The sequence below is a fragment of the Sinocyclocheilus anshuiensis genome, unplaced genomic scaffold (genome assembly GCF_001515605.1).
Source record: "Sinocyclocheilus anshuiensis isolate Anshui unplaced genomic scaffold, SAMN03320099.WGS_v1.1 scaffold78, whole genome shotgun sequence".
In the NCBI taxonomy this organism is placed as follows: domain Eukaryota; kingdom Metazoa; phylum Chordata; class Actinopteri; order Cypriniformes; family Cyprinidae; genus Sinocyclocheilus; species Sinocyclocheilus anshuiensis.
In genome coordinates, this window is record NW_015544250.1 from 1106119 (window position 1) to 1115449 (window position 9331).

The 9331-nt window shown below is 36.4% G+C and overlaps 1 pseudogene; it reads right to left on the reverse strand.

Moving 5' to 3' along the window:
* Positions 1–9331, reverse strand: part of LOC107697818 (protein-glutamine gamma-glutamyltransferase K-like) — a 22139-nt pseudogene that overhangs the window by 6662 nt on the left and 6146 nt on the right.

Below are 9331 nucleotides of genomic sequence, written 5' to 3' on the forward strand. Positions count from 1 at the left end.
AAAAGCCTGTCCGCAATCAGTTTCATGAGGTGCCTTCGTGCAAAAACGCTGCCTGCAAAGTTATTGCCTCATATGGCAGCAAGTCAGCTGCCTAAGTTTTCGGATGCAACCAAAGTTACGCCTTCTTTCTTTGCGTAAACATTTGGGCGGTGTTACGAAATAAATAGTGATGCATTCAGTCCTGTGTGTCTAAGTCTCATCCTTGTTATAATGACTTGTACCCTACTGGTTCTACCACTAATGATTCGTTTATTATTAAAAAAAAATGTTAATATTAAATAAATGCCTCCCCTTATTATCTGAATTCCATATTTCTTGCCAATCCTTTTAAAATATTTTCCATAATTATAGTTTTGATTTCACCTTTACTTAAAGCAACATTAACATCTACTTGATTTTTTAAAGCATCTTTTGCCAATTTATCAGCTGTTTCATTTCCCAATATGCCCACATGTGCTGGCACCCAGCAGAAACCAACTAATACACCTTTTCTTTGTACATGCCATAGTAATGTCAATATTTCACTTAATAAGTCTTCTCTACATGAATGATGGGTGGACAACGATGTTAACACAGAAGCAGAATCAGAGCATATCACTACTCTGTCTGGTCTTACCTCAATCCACATCAATCCTATTATGATAGCGACCATTTCAATAGCATATATTGATAGCTTAGATGATACTCTTTTAGTTATTGATACATTCAAGTCCGGGATAAAAACTCCTATTCCTGCAAGCCCTATATTTGGGTCTTTTGATCCATCTGTATAAATATGCGTACTCGCATAAAATCTTTGCTGTAAATGTCTATTCACCACATATTTGTTATTACCCATTTCCTCCCAGTCCCTTGTCTTGTCCAGTATTTCCAAATCAATTTTAACTTCAGGAATTAACCAAGCTGGTACCTCGCCCCATACTGGAGACATACTACATTCTATATTTGCAATCTGATATCTTTCTGCTAGTTGATTAATATTCCATCCAAAACCCTTCCTTTTTTCCTTTGTATATTCCCAACAATTATTCAATACATCTTTAGAAATGTTCTCCAGCATGACTCTTCATTGATGTCCAATACAGGTGCATCTCAATAAATTAGAATGTCGTGGAAAAGTTCATTTATTTCAGTAATTCAACTCAAATTGTGAACCATAGATCCATAGTCAAGTATAGATCTAATCAGGGCTTGATATATTGTTAACATAGTTTCTCTATCTGCTCCCCACTCTTTTCCAGCAACTGATCTCATCACATTTAAAAATTTCCTGCATTTTTATCTGTTTCTTCAATATGTTTCTTCCAAGTATAACTTTCATCTAACCAAATTCCCAGCTACTTAAAAACATGAACTCTTTCTAAAGGTTTACCATATAATACCAACTCTGTAGTCTATAATACCAGTAGTGTCTGTTGGAACTTTCCTTTTCCTACTAAAGAACATAAAACATGATTTACTTGTTGACATTTTAAAACTCCACTCTATAGTCCATTTTTCCACCTTTTTAATAGCTGTTTGCATACTTGCAGTCACGTGAGATACATTTCGACCTCTCTTCCAAATAGCGCCATCATCAGCATAAGGCACACGCCACAACATATCCTAAGTTGTCAAAAATATAATTAATCATAATATTAAAAAGAATTGGACTGACAACACTCCCTTGTGGCATACCATTTTCAGCTTCAAAAGTCGCAGATTGACCTAATCCAACTTGAACTACAAAGGTTCTTTCAAATAAAAACTGTTACAGCCAATTATACATATAACCATCTATTCCTATCCTTGCTGCTTTAATTAACAGTCCTTCTCTCCATATTGTGTCATACGCCTTTTCTATGTCAAAGTACACTACTGCCATAATCTCTTTCATTTTAAATAAACAATGTCAAGATAGTCCATTATAAATGTAAAAATAGATTTTATATGGTGTTCATTGTGTGTTATAAATAATCATAATCTTAAAACTTATAACCACAAATGCGTAAGCATTATAATGTATTATAATTGTAATTATAATTATAATTATTATGATTATTTATAAGATGATATAACATATTATAAGGTCTTTTATAATGCATTATGCATTCATTATAATGCCTTAAGAATACCCTTATAATGTGTTATAAATATGGGCTTCATAGAAAGTGTTACCAAACTTCTGTTTTGGTTATTTGATTGGTTTAACAGTGCTGTTTGACAACAATGTTGGTGAATCCATGCACCTGAGTGAGCTGAGGACAATCAAATGATGCCAGAAGTTTCTGTGGGCCGTGACACTTGGGAATAAACTTCTCCGTCAGGCACACTGTAGCATGCCCTGCAATGTCACTGTGAAAGAAAGAGATTACTTAATACTATTTTAACTTAAATATATATATATTTAAAGTATTTTATTTTAAATAATTTTAAAATACAGAGTAATGCAGCAGTCATGCTCAATTAATTAAGCATTCATGAAATTAGTTTTACCCATAGTTGACAACTCTGGCATGCTGCAGTCCAAGTCCCACAAAGCGGAATACAGTGTTCTTCAGGACACAAGGCAGTGGATTCTGGAAAGTGATTTTGACTGGCACTTCTTGTCCCAAGACAGCATCACATACAGGCTGAGAAGAACCACATATAAGACACAATTTAGCACTAAATTATTTCAACCAATCAAAGGATTAAGCAGTTGAACTGTAACTTTAAACTCACAGCGATAACCAGATCTGGTGTGCGCAGTCTGAAGCTGTACTGGGTGGCCAGAGCCTGCTTAGTCTGAGCCACGTGTCCAAAGAGATTGAGCATCAGTGAGGTGTGATCCACCAGCTGTTCCTTATACTCGTCACAACACATGGTCCATTCCAGAGGTCTGCCTAATATAGGAAAAATGGATAATGGACTGGATAAATAATTTGACTGATGGTATAGAATTATTGCCAAGCCTAACATTTACAGTAAGATTTTTTTTCCTGCTCTGATTATTGTTTGATGATTAAGATGTAAATTACACTTAATTTCACATTCTGATTCCTTCCTTTTATGCTTTGCGATTTATTTGGGATGGCATTTTGGGATGGTTTTGATGATGGCGATTATGTGGCAGTTATGAAATTCAGAATTAAACAGTTTACACACCTGTGGTGTGTCTGTGTTTCTAAAGACTTGCAAAAAGATCTTTGGGTGTGTAAATAAGGAGTTTTTTTTTGTGTACGTGTGTCTGAGACACTTACAATTAGCTGACCAACATGGAAATAAATGAATTTGCCAACATTAAAGTTTGATATAGAATGCAGTTTTAGATGTTGAGCATGTTACACTGCAGAGTACTAAACATTTACAAATGTATTTAATACACTGTAAAAAAAAAATAATTTGAGTATGTTTTACAAGAAAATATTATTTTTTAAGTTGAATTAATTGTGTTACTTGCCATTTCTTTGTAATTAATTGTGAAACTTTTAGCATTTCTGAGTGAAAAGTTTTTCTACACACAAATAAATAAGTAAATAAGGTAAAAACCTGTCTTATTTACTGTTAAATAAAAGTATATGTAGTCAATAAAAAGATTAACATACAAAAAGGCATTTTACTTAAATGCATGCAGTTATATAAATATACAAATGCTGATATATATACATATATATGTGTGTGTTTGTGTGCGTCTGTGTGTATATATATATATATATATATATATATATATATATTGCTTTAAACGACATAAACCTGACTTATTTTGTTAGATTTATGTTAAAATAAGAAATAAAATCAGTTTTCTCATTTTCCTATTTAAGGATATTTTGGTATTTGTACTGGAAGACAAGACAAAAATACTATAATAAAAAAAAACATGTTTTATTAATTTAATTCAGTATTAAGCCCAAGCATATTCGAATAGACAGAGGGTGGCAAATTTGAAAAAAGCTGTTTTAATTTGTTTACATAAACCTCATTGTATTTTAGTGACTTCACTATTATTCTAAAATGTAGAAAACAGCAATAACAGAGAATGAGTGGGTGTGTCTAAACTGCTATTGTACAGCTAATACATAAATACATACATAAACTGGCTTATGTGCTCCTTTATGCTGGAATTGCTTAATTACAGCTCTGCCTGTGAGTTTAATTATTCTAATATCAATTATACTATCAGAACACTTACACTAAGCCGTAAATTTGCACCATTACAATTTGTTTTTCAAATTAACCTGTGTGATTCATCTAAAATCCTTCCAGGAAGCAGTGGAATAGTGTAGGCACTTCAATTACTCATGTGGATGGGTTGAGAACAGAGAAGTGAATATATACCGGACTAAAGCGTAGAGAAGTGTCACAGCGCAAGAAGCCGTGGTATCAGTCAGCCTTGCTTTGCTTTAGTCATTTGAGTTTAACTCAACTGTTACTCTTTTACCAAACAGGGACAAAAATCTCTTCAGATTCAACATCACTCCAGAGCAAGAACCACAAACATGTAAGTAGTCAACTAAAAATGATCAAATATGCTTTCAGAGTTTTTGAAGAGAAACGCCACTATATGCAATTAATATATTCAATGCAGCTTTATGTGTTCTAGAGGAAAAAGGCAACAAAAGATCTTATATCACTTAAATGACAACTAATATCACTCATATTCTTTCTATTTTGCACCTCACAGCATGTCTCTCGTAAAGTATGGCCTGTACAACAACTTCTGCAACATCGGCCGTTTCCCAGGATATTTCATTAGCTTGAATTTCTTTGTCAAGAATGATACTGGATCTGCTCAGATTAATCAAGCATCTGCCAAATGGAAACAAAAATTAGAAGGAACATTGATTCTAATCAGTAAATGATTGTACATTTTCAACAATCTCTCTCTTTACTAGATGACTCTGTGTACCTGGATGATGAGGCCCAGAGAGTTGAGTATGTGCTGAATGACGTGGGAAGAATCTTCTATGGAACTAAACATCAGATCGCTTCCAGAACCTGGAACTTTGGTCAAGTAAGAGCCAAACTTTTTATGGTGAGAAAATTGATATGCACTGAATGTACATTGAATATTTTTTACAGTTTTGATCTAAACTATGCAGTGTTCCTGAAAAAGCACAAAGTGATGAATCTGCGTTGCAAAATTTTCTTGTATGCATTATTATAATCCTACTTTTCATTGCATTAGGTAGTTTAAGCAAATTTAAGACATCTTCTTGCTTACTCTAATATGAATTATGTTGTTCAAACAAATAACCTCAATATTTGCAGGCAGGTGGAAGTTATCCAATGTACAGACATTGTTTCTCTGTCTCCTCTACTTTGAATCTATTCACAAAGATTGTGCTTCTTTCTTCTTCTCTTCCATGTAGGAACTACCATGTGTGGAATGAGGCCTGGATGACTCGGTCAGATCTGCCATCTGGTTTCGGAGGTTGGCAGGTGGTTGATGCGACTCCTCAGGAAACCAGCCAGGGAATCTTCCGCTGCGGCCCCACCTCTGTTGCTGCAATTCGCAGCGGGCAGGTCTTCCTCAAATATGACACACCCTTTGTTTTTGCAGAGGTATGAAAATGCTTTGTAATTTGAACATTAAGCATATACTGTATGCTATTGCAGTTATTCCTGAAACTTGGATCTTTTTCTCAAATTCTTACATACACACCACCTTATGGGAATATATTATGAGCAATGAACTATTCCTGCTCTAGCTGAACAGTGATGTAGTCTTCTGGCAGCGGACAGCTTGTGGAACATTTGCTGTGATCCATGTTGACAAGAACGCAGTAGGTCACTGCATCAGCACCAAGGCTGTCGGCTCAGACAAACGTGTGGATATCACACACCACTACAAACACCCAGAAGGTGAAAAGTCACACACATCACTTATAGACTCTTTTAATCTGAATAGTTGTAATTTTACCTCCACTTCCCACATCCATCAGGTTCAGAGGAGGAGCGCCATGCTGTGGAAGCTGCCCTTCGTCATGGCTGCAGGAAATGCGTATACCCACTGCCCTGCGCTGACGATGTAGTCTGTGATATCACCATGAAGGGTGATGGACCATGTGTGGGCAAGGATGCCATGCTCTGCATCGCTCTGAAGAACAAATGCAGTTCACCTCGTAGCGTCACCCTCCACAGCCAAGTGTCTGCCACATACTACACTGGAGTTCACAAAGCCTTGGTGAAGAAGGACCAGACATGCTTTGAGCTCAAGGCCAGTGAAAGTAAGAAAGTAAATGAATCAGAGCTTGGTTAAAGTTGAGAAACAGATAATCCATTCATGCAAAAATCCATTCAAAATCCATTGCAAAATTGATTTTTAACTAGATCGTATAAGCCTTTCAAGACTGAGCCACCACAATATGTGGTTGTGTTCAATGATGTATTTACGCCTTTTAGCTGCACTGATAATCTGTCCTCCATGTTGCATCAATAAAAGTTTTTCACAGCAGTACATGTGTATTTGTGATGTGTAACTATGAATCTGTGGATGATATGATCATGACATCATACAACAACACTATGGTTCTAATTAGGCTGTTGAACATTACAGTATAGATAGATTCATGTTTATAAGGTGATACATAGTGATTCTTTTTTCAACAAAGTTTAAACTTCATTTAGTAAGTCAATTCTTTGAACATGTAACAGGTTGTTGAAAACACATCCTGACATGAATAATGTACACTTCTAAACCCTGAGAAATGTGGCAATATAGAGAGTAAAACAGTAAAAATACCTAACAGATGTGGAATATACTTGCTAGGTTCATAAAATGCAAAAATATTCAAAGTTTCCCATACGACAACAAACAAACATATAAATAAATAATTTGTCCAAAATGTATTTTAAATATGTGCTAAATATATGTTGTAAACTGTGAAGCTCAATAAAAATATATTTTTGATTAAAATGTAATATACCAATAATATATTTAAAAATGTATTTCAGGAAAATACATTTCCAATCTTGCGAGACAGTGGTAGCTGCAGCCTGGAGCAATGGGCATGCCGAAAGGAGGCGTTCTGAAAGGTGAATCAGTACAACAGAAACTACACCCAGCCCAGCCCTAACCCTACCCCAACACCCTGACAGACAGCTTTGTCGACCAATCTGAAGACCTTTCTCCATGCCCCTACCTTTCGCCACGCCCATTACTCCAGCCTGCAATTATCCATACTTGGGATCTTTCAGTAGCCTAGGTTTAGGCTTTGTTCATTATTTATTTTTATTCCAATGTGTTATAGGCAACAAACATCAGTTTTTCCTAGTTTTTCCTTAAATGTGACGTGTGTGTGTGTGTGTGTGTGTGTGTGTGTGTGTGTGTGTATTATATTTTTACATGTTTTAAAAAAATGTTTTCTATTTTCTTAATATTTTTATTTTTAAATTTTCAAAAATATACTGGTAGAATATATATTAACGTAAATATAAATATATAAATATAAATACTATATTTAACAATTTTTTTGTATATGCTCAATTATATTTAAAGGGGTAATATGATTCGCTTTCACAACGAAACACACGGCGGGCTAGAGTGACCGGAGGCCGAGGCCTAGCGTGAGCGGAGGGCGGTGGGCTTGAGTGAGCGGCGGCGGGTGGGCTTGAGAACGGCGCGGCCGGCGGATTCGATGAAGGAGCGGCCGGCGGGCTTGCGGCAACCACATGTGACGACCCTGGGCTGGATTCCGCTTCGTCCATGGTGAAAGCCGATCCGGCGATCCACAGCGCGAAGTTTATGTATTCCCTCAGCGACCCAAGCACGGATTAGCTCTAGACATGGCAGCAGCAACAATACTACAGCGAGAATAAAAGTTACACAAATCGCATCATATGACCCCTTTAAATAATGTTAGTTTGAGACAAAAGAAAGTCCACTATAGCTATTTCCTTTTCTGTGAAATAATTTGTATTATTAAACGTTTTATTCACCCAACTGTTCTGTGTATCACTGTGCAACACCCATAGCAACATAATCAAAACTGTCCATATATTATTTAGCTAAATTAACTGTTTAATAGTATGTATTTAATGAATACACCGTAGCCTACTGCTGGCGATATGTTGCGTCATTCACCTTTAATTTTGAGGCCACGCCCTTCCCGTTGTCATAAAACTCCTCTCATATGGGAGATATGCTGATGTGTGCGCGGGTCTGTGTGGAAGCCCTCAGTTTCCAAAGTGTATTTATTAGTTTTCTGTTTCAGGTATGTTACCATATGTCCATCAATTTACACTGTAATGGCGCTTGCAAACACGGGCTGTGCCGCGAATCGGTCCAGGTCCGAATTGCTAACGATCTCTACTTTTTTCTCAATTCCGTTTGGTGCCGCTAGTGGCGCTGAAATTATATACTTTACCTTTGACATCCTACTCAGCTGCACGGAAAACTATGCTGTTGAATTCAAGATAGTACACAAACTCAGTCAGTTCTAATCAGCAGAAAACGGTTTTAAGCTCTGTGCGTGAACCTCTGAGTGGCGGGCTTTTCGAAGGTGAAACAAATTTTACCTCATTACAAATAATATTTGTTATTTTTGAAATGTATGAAAACATAAGAGTAATGTCATAACATTTTCTTCATCATGGAGGAAACTTTCATCTAATAATCACTTACATGACTCTTTTACCACAAATTGTAAGCATGTCAGTGACTATAGAGGCTACAGTACGAAAAGTTCAAGAAGTTCAAATACATTGTGAGTGTGTTTATGTATCTCTTAACACTATAATGAATGAGAATGTGACGTAACGCCGCGTTGATTTCTGGGAAACTGCTTTGTTTATCCGCCATATTTGCAGGATAGCGCTGGCTTTCCGCTATTGAGTTTAGGGCAGTATTTGATTGTTTGTCGTGATTGTGAAAAATGTCACCAGTGTATGTCATTCATACTGCATCGATAATTGCAATAGTAATGACAAACACTGAATGAATACTTATGCTTTCATGACTAGTCTCTTACCCATAAGCTGCATTATGCCAACTGTGTGGGTCTCATCTATTGCAACTCTTTATCATTTCTTACATTCAGCTTTATCATTTAAATCTTTATCATTTCTCACATTCAGAGGGCTTGAGCTCGATGCATGTCTGGTCTCTCTTCAGGAAGGTCTTTCTGACTCCGGTGTAGTACATGGCTGCAGCCTGGCTGTAGAGATGTAACAGTTCATTGCTGGAGCTGAGCTGAATGAGAGAGCGAGAGAGAGAGAGAGATTCAGAGTGTGTGCAGAGTAGGGGGACGTGAGTAACAGGATTGAGAACTGCTGCTTTAGAAGATTGATTTTGAAACTTGTGGATCCATTAGAATCGTTAGAAGACAGAATCACGATTCATATATGAATAGATTTTTACGTGTACTTCTAA